The sequence below is a fragment of the Diorhabda sublineata genome, chromosome 4 (assembly GCF_026230105.1).
Source record: "Diorhabda sublineata isolate icDioSubl1.1 chromosome 4, icDioSubl1.1, whole genome shotgun sequence".
NCBI lineage: Eukaryota > Metazoa > Arthropoda > Insecta > Coleoptera > Chrysomelidae > Diorhabda > Diorhabda sublineata.
This window is the reverse complement of record NC_079477.1, coordinates 38,112,117-38,126,782: the sequence shown is the minus strand read 5'-3', so window position 1 is coordinate 38,126,782 and position 14,666 is coordinate 38,112,117. Positions and strand designations below refer to the sequence as shown.

General features: G+C 28.5%; 1 long non-coding RNA gene across 1 annotated transcript in view; it reads right to left on the bottom strand.

The window, feature by feature from the left end:
- LOC130443430 (uncharacterized) overlaps positions 1-12,889 on the bottom strand; it is a 91,978-nt gene extending 79,089 nt beyond the window's left edge. Inside the window, exon 1 of the long non-coding RNA XR_008909842.1 lies at positions 12,734-12,889. This is a non-coding gene — a long non-coding RNA (uncharacterized LOC130443430). The remainder of the gene's footprint in view (positions 1-12,733) is intronic.
- Between the last annotated feature and the right edge of the window lie 1,777 nt (positions 12,890-14,666).

Below are 14,666 nucleotides of genomic sequence, written 5' to 3'. Positions count from 1 at the left end.
TAAATTTTTTGTTCCGCCAGTTCATGTCTAAATGCTTATAGTTTTTCGAGTTATCCGCAATTCAAAATGTTTTTGAGTACATGAACTCATTTTACGGCGAAAATTTTGAGGTTAGGAAAAAATACATAGGATACTTTTTCGTACAGAATTTTGTACTCTACATTTTTTGTTACAAAAGTTTTTCACGAATTCCTCACAGTTTTCGAGTTATTCGCGTTTCAAAATTTGTTTGAGCTTCAAAACCCATTTTATAATGGAAATTTTGAGGTTAGGAAAAAATTTAAACATTTTTTGTACAGTATGTTGTGCTCCACATTTTTGTCCCCGTAGTTTATGTTGAAATGCTCATAGTTTTTCGAGTTATCCGCAATTCAAAATGTTTTTGAGTACATGAACTCATTTTACGGCGAAAATTTTGAGGTTAGGAAAAAATACATAGGATACTTTTTCGTACAGAATTTTGTACTCTACATTTTTTGTTACAAAAGTTTTTCACGAATTCCTCACAGTTTTCGAGTTATTCGCGTTTCAAAATTTGTTTGAGCTTCAAAACCCATTTTATAATGGAAATTTTGAGGTTAGGAAAAAATTTAAACATTTTTTGTACAGTATGTTGTGCTCCACATTTTTGTCCCCGTAGTTTATGTTGAAATGCTCATAGTTTTCGAGTTATCCGCAATTCAAAATGTTTTTGAGTACATGGACTCATTTTACGGCGAAAATTTTGAGGTTAGGAAACAATGATTAGAGACTAATCTGTAGAGAATTTTGTGCTGTACATTTTTTCTCTAACACTATTTTTCGAATTCCTGGTAGTTTTCGAGTTATTCGCGATTCAAAATTTTTTCGAGTGTATAAACCCATTTTACGATGAAAATTTTGAGGTTAGGAAAAAATACCTAGGATACTTTTTTGTACAGAATTTTGTACTCTACATTTTTTGTTTCAGCAGTTTTTCACGAATTCCTCACAGTTTTCGAGTTATTCGCGTTTCAAAATTTGTTTGAGCTTCAAAACCCATTTTATAATGGAAATTTTGAGGTTAGGAAAAAATTTAAACATTTTTTGTACAGTATGTTGTGCTCCACATTTTTGTCCCCGTAGTTTATGTTGAAATGCTCATAGTTTTCGAGTTATCCGCAATTCAAAATGTTTTTGAGTACATGAACTCATTTTACGGCGAAAATTTTGAGGTTAGGAAACAATGATTAGAGACTAATCTGTAGAGAATTTTGTGCTGTACATTTTTTCTCTAACACTTTTTTTCGAATTCCTGGTAGTTTTCGAGTTATTCGCGATTCAAAATTTTTTCGAGTGTATAAACCCATTTTACGATGAAAATTTTGAGGTTAGGAAAAAATACATAGGATACTTTTTTGTACAGAATTTTGTACTCTACATTTTTTGTTTCAGCAGTTTTTCACGAATTCCTCACAGTTTTCGAGTTATTCGCGTTTCAAAATTTGTTTGAGCTTCAAAACCCATTTTATAATGGAAATTTTGAGGTTAGGAAAAAATTTAAACATTTTTTGTACAGTATGTTGTGCTCCACATTTTTGTCCCCGTAGTTTATGTTGAAATGCTCATAGTTTTCGAGTTATCCGCAATTCAAAATGTTTTTGAGTACATGGACTCATTTTACGGCGAAAATTTTGAGGTTAGGAAACAATGATTAGAGACTAATCTGTAGAGAATTTTGTGCTGTACATTTTTTCTCTAACACTATTTTTCGAATTCCTGGTAGTTTTCGAGTTATTCGCGATTCAAAATTTTTTCGAGTGTATAAACCCATTTTACGATGAAAATTTTGAGGTTAGGAAAAAATACCTAGGATACTTTTTTGTACAGAATTTTGTACTCTACATTTTTTGTTTCAGCAGTTTTTCACGAATTCCTCACAGTTTTCGAGTTATTCGCGTTTCAAAATTTGTTTGAGCTTCAAAACCCATTTTATAATGGAAATTTTGAGGTTAGGAAAAAATTTAAACATTTTTTGTACAGTATGTTGTGCTCCACATTTTTGTCCCCGTAGTTTATGTTGAAATGCTCATAGTTTTCGAGTTATCCGCAATTCAAAATGTTTTTGAGTACATGAACTCATTTTACGGCGAAAATTTTGAGGTTAGGAAACAATGATTAGAGACTAATCTGTAGAGAATTTTGTGCTGTACATTTTTTCTCTAACACTTTTTTTCGAATTCCTGGTAGTTTTCGAGTTATTCGCGATTCAAAATTTTTTCGAGTGTATAAACCCATTTTACGATGAAAATTTTGAGGTTAGGAAAAAATACCTAGGATACTTTTTTGTACAGAATTTTGTACTCTACATTTTTTGTTTCAGCAGTTTTTCACGAATTCCTCACAGTTTTCGAGTTATTCGCGTTTCAAAATTTGTTTGAGCTTCAAAACCCATTTTATAATGGAAATTTTGAGGTTAGGAAAAAATTTAAACATTTTTTGTACAGTATGTTGTGCTCCACATTTTTGTCCCCGTAGTTTATGTTGAAATGCTCATAGTTTTCGAGTTATCCGCAATTCAAAATGTTTTTGAGTACATGAACTCATTTTACGGCGAAAATTTTGAGGTTAGGAAACAATGATTAGAGACTAATCTGTAGAGAATTTTGTGCTGTACATTTTTTCTCTAACACTTTTTTTCGAATTCCTGGTAGTTTTCGAGTTATTCGCGATTCAAAATTTTTTCGAGTGTATAAACCCATTTTACGATGAAAATTTTGAGGTTAGGAAAAAATACCTAGGATACTTTTTTGTACAGAATTTTGTACTCTACATTTTTTGTTACAAAAGTTTTTCACGAATTCCTCACAGTTTTCGAGTTATTCGCGTTACAAAATTTGTTTGAGCTTCAAAACCCATTTTATAATGGAAATTTTGAGGTTAGGAAAAAATTTAAACATTTTTTGTACAGTATGTTGTGCTCCACATTTTTGTCCCCGTAGTTTATGTTGAAATGCTCATAGTTTTCGAGTTATCCGCAATTCAAAATGTTTTTGAGTACATGAACTCATTTTACGGCGAAAATTTTGAGGTTAGGAAACAATGTTTAGAGACTAATCTGTAGAGAATTTTGTGCTGTATATTTTTTCTCTAACACTTTTTTTCGAATTCCTGGTAGTTTTCGAGTTATTCGCGATTCAAAATATTTTTGAGTGTATAAACCCATTTTAAGGTGAAAATTTTGAGGTTATGAACAAATACCTAGAATACTTTTTTGTAGAGAATTTTGTACTCTACATTTTTTGCACAGGAACTTTTTTTCGAATTCCTGGTAGTTTTCGAGTTATTCGCGATTCAAAATATTTTTGAGTTTATAAACCCAATTTAAGGTGAAAATTTTGAGGTTAGGAAAAAATACATAGGATACTTTTTCGTACAGAATTTTGTACTCTACATTTTTTGTTACAAAAGTTTTCACGATTTCCTCATAGTTTTAGAGTTATTCGCGTTTCAAAATTTTTTTTCGAGTTTTAAGCCCCATAATTTCGAAAATCCGTACCTGTGACTTTTTCAAGAGTTGCTAGACTTATTCAGTATCCCAAAATCTCCCAGAATCTAGAAAATCAAAACCGCCCAATGTACTTTGAGGTTTTAGCTCAAAATCGCCTAATTTGCCTGTACTATAATATGTTAATCGATTTTTAGAACAAAAAGTTTATAGAAAATAATTATTTATGGATCTATGTAATACAAATGCAGCAGGGAACAGAGTTTTTGATTCCGATCTATAATATTCTGCAACTTTTTGATGAAACGGTTTCCGTACCAAAAACTGAACCAAGTGGTTTTCACAAGCCTCCTTTAGTTCTATCCTCAGCTTTACACCATTAAGACCATTTGAAGAGACAAATTATAGTCCCGCGTAGGGTTGCCAGGTGGTCAACCTAATAGCTGGACAGACCAGCCAGTCTGGCCGGACAGAAAAAACCGGGTGGTTCTAATTGGAAAAATAAAGAAATTTGATATTTTCGAAGTTAAACTTTGAACATTTTTCATACACACCCTGTATAAAATAAAAAAAATTTCAATACAGATTCAAATACATCTGACCTTGCTTAAAGCAATCGAATAGAAACCATTTTCATATTTTTAAGGGTGTAGTCGTAAAAAAATAATTTATAAGGGGCTGCAACGGTTAAATTTTTTACAAAAAAATCAATAACTCAAAAAGTATGCATTTTTCGAAAACATTTTTCAGACAAAAGTATACTAAAATTTTACGTAGATTTTAAAAATGTATTAATATACAGGGAGTTCTATTTAAAATAACGAATTTTCATGATTTTACTATAAATATTTTGTTTTATCTCGTCGTGGGACACCTTGTATACATACATATTTTATAAAAGAGTCATTTTGTTACATCCTTTGCTTATTTTTCGCTTTTTTATAGATTTCTTTTAATTTAATTTAGTTAATTCTGTCATATTCACGTTTTCTTTTTACTTTTATTTATTTATAATTCTGAATTCAATCCATCATTTGCCGAATTCTTTATTGAAGCTTTTACTTAACGATTCTCTAGATTTTCAGGCTCAAAATCAAATTTCCTACTTTCATCGGCTTTCCCAACAAAAATAGTAAAATTCTAATTTCGAAATGATACGTATCATAATACAAACTCCAGGTGCAAACGAAAATTGTGCGCGTCGTAAGTTTTGCAGTTCAGCAGCTGCCGAATCGCAGGTGGTGGAGAAATTTTGAAATCAGGTAACTTAGTACAATAATATTTTCATTTAAAAAAGTCACAATCGGTTTTACCTTGATAAAATTAAATTGAGGATAGAAGATGAAGGTTTTGACGAAACATCCTCGATCTGGGTATTTAAAACTAGAAACTGTAAGGGTTAAAACGACTTAGGTCAATAATTTCAGGATTAAACCCGAAATTAAATTGGACGCTTCTGATTTTCTAACATCTCAGATGTTTTCGGTTACCGAATAACTTAACAAAATTACTTTTTTTGGAAATTATTTTCTAGGGAATGTTTATAAGTGGAATCAAAGAATTTAGGTTAGGTTCGAAGGTCCAGAGTGTCAATATCGTTCAGAATAAGGTCCATAGTTAAAACTTCAACTGTAATTTTTTTTAATTCAGTACTGCAAAGTATGAAAAAACATTCTACATAGAAAAATATTTTCTTCGGAATGTTATAAGTGAAATTTATGAATTCAACATTAGGTACAAAGGTCCAAGGCTTTTATGTCGTTGAAAATAGGGTCCATGTTTGAAATAAATAACCTTCGATTATTAATTTCCATTAATCAGTACGACAAGGAATGAAAAACTCATTCTAGACTGAAAGGACACTTTTGAATATGTTTATCTACGAATTTATAAAAGGTTCGAAGGTCCAGAGTGTCAATATCGTTCAGAATAAGGTCCATAGTTAAAACTTCAACTGTAATTTTTTTTAATTCAGTACTGCAAAGTATGAAAAAACATTCTACATAGAAAAATATTTTCTTCGGAATGTTATAAGTGAAATTTATGAATTCAACATTAGGTACAAAGGTCCAAGGCTTTTATGTCGTTGAAAATAGGGTCCATGTTTGAAATAAATAACCTTCGATTATTAATTTTCATAATTCAGTACGGCCAGGAATGAAAAACTCATTCTAGACTGAAAGGACACTTTTGAATATGTGTATCTACGAATTTATAAAAGGTTCGAAGGTCCAGAGTGTCAATATCGTTCAGAATAAGGTCCATAGTTAAAACTTCAACTATAATTTTTTTTAATTCAGTACTGCAAAGTATGAAAAAACATTCTACATAGAAAAATATTTTCTTCGGAATGTTATAAGTGAAATTTATGAATTCAACATTAGGTACAAAGGTCCAAGGCTTTTATGTCGTTGAAAATAGGGTCCATGTTTGAAATAAATAACCTTCGATTATTAATTTTCATAATTCAGTACGGCCAGGAATGAAAAACTCATTCTAGACTGAAAGGACACTTTTGAATATGTGTATCTACGAATTTATAAAAGGTTCGAAGGTCCAGAGTGTCAATATCGTTCAGAATAAGGTCCATAGTTAAAACTTCAACTGTAATTTTTTTTAATTCAGTACAGCAAAGTATGAAAAAACATTCTACAAAGAAAAATATTTTCTTCGGAATGTTATAAGTGAAATTTATGAATTCAACATTAGGTACAAAGGTCCAAGGCTTTTATGTCGTTGAAAATAGGGTCCATGTTTGAAATAAATAACCTTCGATTATTAATTTCCATTAATCAGTACGACAAGGAATGAAAAACTCATTCTAGACTGAAAGGACACTTTTGAATATGTTTATCTACGAATTTATAAAAGGTTCGAAGGTCCAGAGTGTCAATATCGTTCAGAATAAGGTCCATAGTTAAAACTTCAACTGTAATTTTTTTTAATTCAGTACTGCAAAGTATGAAAAAACATTCTACATAGAAAAATATTTTCTTCGGAATGTTATAAGTGAAATTTATGAATTCAACATTAGGTACAAAGGTCCAAGGCTTTTATGTCGTTGAAAATAGGGTCCATGTTTGAAATAAATAACCTTCGATTATTAATTTTCATAATTCAGTACGGCCAGGAATGAAAAACTCATTCTAGACTGAAAGGACACTTTTGAATATGTGTATCTACGAATTTATAAAAGGTTCGAAGGTCCAGAGTGTCAATATCGTTCAGAATAAGGTCCATAGTTAAAACTTCAACTGTAATTTTTTTTAATTCAGTACTGCAAAGTATGAAAAAACATTCTACATAGAAAAATATTTTCTTCGGAATGTTATAAGTGAAATTTATGAATTCAACATTAGGTACAAAGGTCCAAGGCTTTTATGTCGTTGAAAATAGGGTCCATGTTTGAAATAAATAACCTTCGATTATTAATTTTCATAATTCAGTACGGCCAGGAATGAAAAACTCATTCTAGACTGAAAGGACACTTTTGAATATGTGTATCTACGAATTTATAAAAGGTTCGAAGGTCCAGAGTGTCAATATCGTTCAGAATAAGGTCCATAGTTAAAACTTCAACTGTAATTTTTTTTAATTCAGTACAGCAAAGTATGAAAAAACATTCTACAAAGAAAAATATTTTCTTCGGAATGTTATAAGTGAAATTTATGAATTCAACATTAGGTACAAAGGTCCAAGGCTTTAATGTCTTTGAAAATAGGGTCCATGTTTGAAATAAATAAGCTTCGATTATTAATTTCCATTAATCAGTACGACAAGGAATGAAAAACTCATTCTAGACTGAAAGGACACTTTTGAATATGTTTATCTACGAATTTATAAAAGGTTCGAAGGTCCAGAGTGTCAATATCGTTCAGAATAAGGTCCATAGTTAAAACTTCAACTGTAAATTTTACTAATAAATTCCATAGAAAATTATCGAACTGGTATAAGTAAAATTAATTAATTTGTTAAGTCAGTGCAGAAAAAAAATCTATATTAAAAGTGAATTTTTGAATGTTTGTAGTTATTTAAATTTTCTCTCAATTGGAAATAATGTTCTGGGGAATGTTTAGAAGTGAAATCAAAGATTTTAGTTTAGGTTCAAAGGTCCTTCGAAATAAATTCTTTATGACGGTATAACGACCTTTCCATCGATTATTATAAGATAATTTCAACATTTAATATTTTGACGAAAGATTTCTTATAAATAAAACCTCAAAATTTATCAATGAAACACGCAAAAATATTGGTGAGATAATTTCAAAACTCATAAGTTTTGGGAAACGTTCTAGACAAAAATTTATCGAACCAAATTAACGGAAAATTTCATTAAAACTTTTTCCTTCGTTGAAATATATCATGAAGAACATAAATAAAATATTATATTAACATAAAAAAATCTCAAAAGTTTCGGAAAAATTGTTCATTCGATGTTGAGACCCACAATTTATTTCTTGATATCGAATCAACTGCAGTTATTAAAATTATGACCTTGTAAAGTCGAATGAATAATGATGAATTAGACTTTCCATAAAATTATACGAAAACGGAGAAAATATATCTTACATAATGTAAAAAATGACTTTTTTCGACTATTCGCCATTTTTTTTTATTAATTTTTCCATTAAATGTTTCTACAAATTTTTCCCAATCTTATAATTAATGCCTAAAAGACTTCTGGAAAAAAACCCACGCAAATTACTTTTTTTACAGGAAGGGTTTGAAATACCTATTTGATGATGGGTAAAAATTCTCTACCATGCCGGAAAATTGCTAAAAACTGCCGAAAAAATCCCGCTTTTTGTCGATTTACCGTTGTTTCATAATTATTTTGATTTTGATTTTCGAATATCATCAACTCATTTCAGTTGTATTGTGTCGTAGTGACAATTAATTCGGTGTGTTGTAGTTTGTGGTAAGACATTTATATATCTGTGTCAAATTTTCCTGTATGAAATCCAAAGGGGCCAAAATCACTACCACTCAATTTAGCTTCATGTAAGGCCACACTGCCATAGATTAACGTGTTTTTAGATGTAGATCAGGTATTTGACAAGGTTTCAAACCTGCTAAGCTTCTGTTTTGAAATTAGTTTTTTTTTAATAATTTTTGAAAGATAAAATTTGACGTTTCGCGACTTTTCCTTAATTCTTTATCAGAATATTTTGATAAAGACAAATTTTATCTGTCAAAAATTATTAGAAAAACTAAATCAAAGTCAAAACATTTTGAAAAAACTTGAAGAAAAGTCGAAAACGTCAAATTTTATCTTTCAAAATTCATATATTCAAAATGTCTTTATTTTGGATCAGTTTTGATTTAAAATTAGTTTTTTCAATAATTTTCGAAAGATAAAATTTGACGTTTTCGACTTTTCTTCAAGTTTTTTCAAAATGTTTTGACTTTGATTTAGTTTTTCTAATAATTTTTGACAGATAAAATTTGACGTTTCGCGACTTTTCCTTAATTCTTTATCAGAATATTTTGATAAAGACAAATTTTATCTGTCAAAAATTATTAGAAAAACTAAATCAAAGTCAAAACATTTTGAAAAAACTTGAAGAAAAGTCGAAAACGTCAAATTTTATCTTTCAAAATTCATATATTCAAAATGTCTTTATTTTGGATCAGTTTTGATTTAAAATTAGTTTTTTCAATAATTTTCGAAAGATAAAATTTGACGTTTTCGACTTTTCTTCAAGTTTTTTCAAAATGTTTTGACTTTGATTTAGTTTTTCTAATAATTTTTGACAGATAAAATTTGACGTTTCGCGACTTTTCCTTAATTCTTTATCAGAATATTTTGATAAAGACAAATTTTATCTGTCAAAAATTATTAGAAAAACTAAATCAAAGTCAAAACATTTTGAAAAAACTTGAAGAAAAGTCGAAAACGTCAAATTTTATCTTTCAAAATTCATATATTCAAAATGTCTTTATTTTGGATCAGTTTTGATTTAAAATTAGTTTTTTCAATAATTTTCGAAAGATAAAATTTGACGTTTTCGACTTTTCTTCAAGTTTTTTCAAAATGTTTTGACTTTGATTTAGTTTTTCTAATAATTTTTGACAGATAAAATTTGACGTTTCGCGACTTTTCCTTAATTCTTTATCAGAATATTTTGATAAAGACAAATTTTATCTGTCAAAAATTATTAGAAAAACTAAATCAAAGTCAAAACATTTTGAAAAAACTTGAAGAAAAGTCGAAAACGTCAAATTTTATCTTTCAAAATTCATATATTCAAAATGTCTTTATTTTGGATCAGTTTTGATTTAAAATTAGTTTTTTCAATAATTTTCGAAAGATAAAATTTGACGTTTTCGACTTTTCTTCAAGTTTTTTCAAAATGTTTTGACTTTGATTTAGTTTTTCTAATAATTTTTGACAGATAAAATTTGACGTTTCGCGACTTTTCCTTAATTCTTTATCAGAATATTTTGATAAAGACAAATTTTATCTGTCAAAAATTATTAGAAAAACTAAATCAAAGTCAAAACATTTTGAAAAAACTTGAAGAAAAGTCGAAAACGTCAAATTTTATCTTTCAAAATTCATATATTCAAAATGTCTTTATTTTGGATCAGTTTTGATTTAAAATTAGTTTTTTCAATAATTTTCGAAAGATAAAATTTGACGTTTTCGACTTTTCTTCAAGTTTTTTCAAAATGTTTTGACTTTGATTTAGTTTTTCTAATAATTTTTGACAGATAAAATTTGACGTTTCGCGACTTTTCCTTAATTCTTTATCAGAATATTTTGATAAAGACAAATTTTATCTGTCAAAAATTATTAGAAAAACTAAATCAAAGTCAAAACATTTTGAAAAAACTTGAAGAAAAGTCGAAAACGTCAAATTTTATCTTTCAAAATTCATATATTCAAAATGTCTTTATTTTGGATCAGTTTTGATTTAAAATTAGTTTTTTCAATAATTTTCGAAAGATAAAATTTGACGTTTTCGACTTTTCTTCAAGTTTTTTCAAAATGTTTTGACTTTGATTTAGTTTTTCTAATAATTTTTGACAGATAAAATTTGACGTTTCGCGACTTTTCCTTAATTCTTTATCAGAATATTTTGATAAAGACAAATTTTATCTGTCAAAAATTATTAGAAAAACTAAATCAAAGTCAAAACATTTTGAAAAAACTTGAAGAAAAGTCGAAAACGTCAAATTTTATCTTTCAAAATTCATATATTCAAAATGTCTTTATTTTGGATCAGTTTTGATTTAAAATTAGTTTTTTCAATAATTTTCGAAAGATAAAATTTGACGTTTTCGACTTTTCTTCAAGTTTTTTCAAAATGTTTTGACTTTGATTTAGTTTTTCTAATAATTTTTGACAGATAAAATTTGACGTTTCGCGACTTTTCCTTAATTCTTTATCAGAATATTTTGATAAAGACAAATTTTATCTGTCAAAAATTATTAGAAAAACTAAATCAAAGTCAAAACATTTTGAAAAAACTTGAAGAAAAGTCGAAAACGTCAAATTTTATCTTTCAAAATTCATATATTCAAATTGTCTTTATTTTGGATCAGTTTTGATTTAAAATTAGTTTTTTCAATAATTTTCGAAAGATAAAATTTGACGTTTCGCAACTTTTCCTTAATTCTTTATCAGAATATTTTGATAAAGACAAATTTTATCTGTCAAAAATTGTTAGAAAAACTAAATCAAAGTCAAAACATTTTGAAAAAACTTGAAGAAAAGTCGAAAACGTCAAATTTTATCTGTCAAAAATTATTAGAAAAACTAATTCAAAGTCAAAACATTTTGAAAAAACTTGAGAAATGTCGCGAAACATCAAATTTTATCTTTCGAAAATTATTGAAAAAACTAAATCAAAGTCAAAACATTTTGAAAAAACTTGAAGAAAAGTCGAAAACGTCAAATTTTATCTGTCAAAAATTATTGGAAAAACTAAATCAAAGTCAAAACATTTTGAAAAAACTTGAAGAAAAGTCGAAAACGTCAAATTTTATCTTTCAAAATTCATATATTCAAAATGTCTTTATTTTGGATCTGTTTTGATTTAAAATTAGTTTTTTCAATAATTTTCGAAAGATAAAATTTGACGTTTCGCAACTTTTCCTTAATTCTTTATCAAAATATTTTGAAAAGACAAATTTTATCCTTCAAAAATTATTATAAAAACTAAATAAAAAGTCGAAAACGTCAAATTTTATCATTCAAAATTCATATATTTAAATTCTCTTTATTTTAGATCAGTTTTAAAGACAGATTTTTGTGTTTTCTTAATGTAACTGCAAAACGAAGCGTTTTATTAGCAATACATGCACCAAGGAGAAAATTTCTTCGTTTTCCTCGAAAGAAAAATCGTTTAAAAAATGTCAAAGTGCGCTTCGCTTCAGACGGAATGAAAAACTCGAAATACGCGGATTCAAGTTCAAATACGTATGCCAGTTCCGGCAAAAAAAGTGGTTTACGTGTTTTTTTTTAAAAGCCAATAAAATTTACTGTCGAATACATTTAAAAAAATTAATATCCGCGACGACGGTAAAACATTTTTTCAATTTGACGGGACTCTCGGTGTTACCTGCTCCTGGACTATTATTTTCCTTTGGAGCTCGCGACAAATTTTAATTATAACATTCCGAAGAAATGTTATTTTAGATAACGAGTAAATTTTGGAAAAGGAATATATTATAATGAATAAAAGTGACATACCTTTTTTCGTATTGACAAATGTAACAGTTTCCAAGTGCCCGGTTGTGATAAATCTTTGGCGAAAAGTTCAATTTCGAGTCTGAAGACACCGTTAGCCAAGATTCGTCTTATAAAAATAATGAATGGAGCGAACCGAAATCGAATAGTTTAATGAACTGCCAGTCCACAAAAAATTCGCCAATGACTAAGTAGGTATATGTAATTCGGTGATTTCTCCTCAAGGGAGCCTCAACAAGCTAGACGTTTGTCGGTCCCCCACATCTATTACATTACCGATTCACATTTTGGGTTACTTTGTAGACATTCTTAGATCCCAGACATCGAACACGTCTTACATATTTATATATATATATATATATATATACATGTATTATTTCCTGTTCCGAATTGATACAAATAACAACCTAACGCGCAATAATAAATAATACAACAACACATTTTACTTATATTTTTCATAATATCGCGCACTAACTTTTCTAAAATATTCGGCACTCATAATATGCAGTTAATTCTATCGACAAAAAAAAAGTGAAAAGTAAAAGACGCATTATTAGAAGATGGATACGCACCTTTTCTTTCCAGTAACAAATATCCCAACGGAAATTGCGTAGTTGTCTTCTGTAGGGTAGAAATTCCATGTCACAAGAACGTACACCACAATTCAAGACTGCTTAGCAGCGACTGTTTTCTTCGCTCACTGGTATTGCATAGTAACCAACCGAGACGAACCAAATTCCTAATAATACATAGACACCATGTGCGCGACAGAGACAGGCTGCCGTTCGAGTTACGTCATCGGGCAAGCGCAGATCCGACTTACTCCACCTCTTCGAGTGGCGAATCTCGATTTTATTCCCCTTTTATCGACAATAGACACACTAACCCCTATAAAAGTTGTTTTTAGGGTTAAAGGAAGTACGTGCGAAAATTTCGACGCTAAAAAGTACGAATTTTTTGTGTGGGAATGAACGAGAATAGCGAACGAAAGTTCGCAAGTCGGAGGTGAGGAATTTCGCAAAATGGCCGCTATCTAATATCGCAGTTTTAATTTGTTATTGCAAACTCATACAAAATATCATTTTTTTAATGGAATTGTTCGTACTTACTTCCTAAAAACTGCTTAAACCTCTTAAATATCACTTAAATCTACGAAAAAATACGTTGTTTTCAATACTAATCCCGTTTCAGTTTCATACATAATAAAACCCATTTTAACCTAGTTTTTTTTAAAGAAATTATGATTTTCCAAAGTGAAATTTACTATTTAAATACACTTACAAATATTATACATTTTTTATTTCTATAAACTTGTACAATTTTCAATTTTTTATTACAACGTTTTTCAAAATGGAATTATAAATATATACACCCTAAAAACCTAAAAAAGGCAAGTAATTCATCATTTTAATTTAATAAATATTAGTTTTAATTACGCCAATCAATAAATACTAAGAAAAAAACTGATCGCACTGATTATAGTCGCAAATAGACAAGTTTTTCAAAACCGACGAAAAACGTATATTCTATTCGTATTAACCCCAATTTTTATTTGAAATAATACTAAAACATAACCTCAACATCAATATATAACAATTATATTTTATTTATATTATTTATTGATTAATGTAAGGATGTACGAGGGTTGAAGGAATTGAGGATGTATGTTATGGAAAAATCTTTAATATTATCGATAATTTTTTAATATTTCAACTTGTTATTCAAAAATTAGTTAATTATCTATGGATTTTGATCATTTTTTTTTTAATATTTTCATGAAAAAATTCAAGTTATATCCATCTCTACCACTGGATAGAGATTATCTAGAGTACAGAATACTTTTAGAGCCTCAAAATTCATAATAAAACAATTTTGGCGATTTCAATATTTGTTATAACAACTAATTAGGATTTAAAATAAAATAGTAAATGGGTGTACACGTAAATAACCGATAAATATCCCAATTTATATACAAGAATGTACAATCATCAATATTTTTAAGTTGGATGTTTCAAAATATAAATTCGATTTTATGTGAAAAGTATAATTTGAGATTCAAAAAATCATTTTAATATTTTCCATATTCCCAGTCTTTTTAATGCATAAAAGATTCAAAAAAATCTGAAAATACAACGCAAAAGGGTAACGAAAACTATGTCTTTGAAAGGCTTAAAAACATATGGTTTGTTAGCCGAAACTATACGTTTTTAAACCGTTGTATTGGAAGAATAGTTGAAAGGAATTTACCGTCTCGGTATTTCACACAAGTTTTTTCAAAATTTATCATGACTAAGGAGTTGAATCCCAATATAAATCTCAAATCAGTTACGGCGTATATCGAAAACGAAATGTATAACATTATTTGTTCTAAAATAGAATTTTTTATTGAATTTTCTAGTCGTTTTAATTAACAAACATAAGGTAGAAAATATTTACAATTCAAGATCAGTTCAAGTATCCCTCAACTCAAATTTCTAATCGGCAGAAAGTGTTATGTAGATTTCA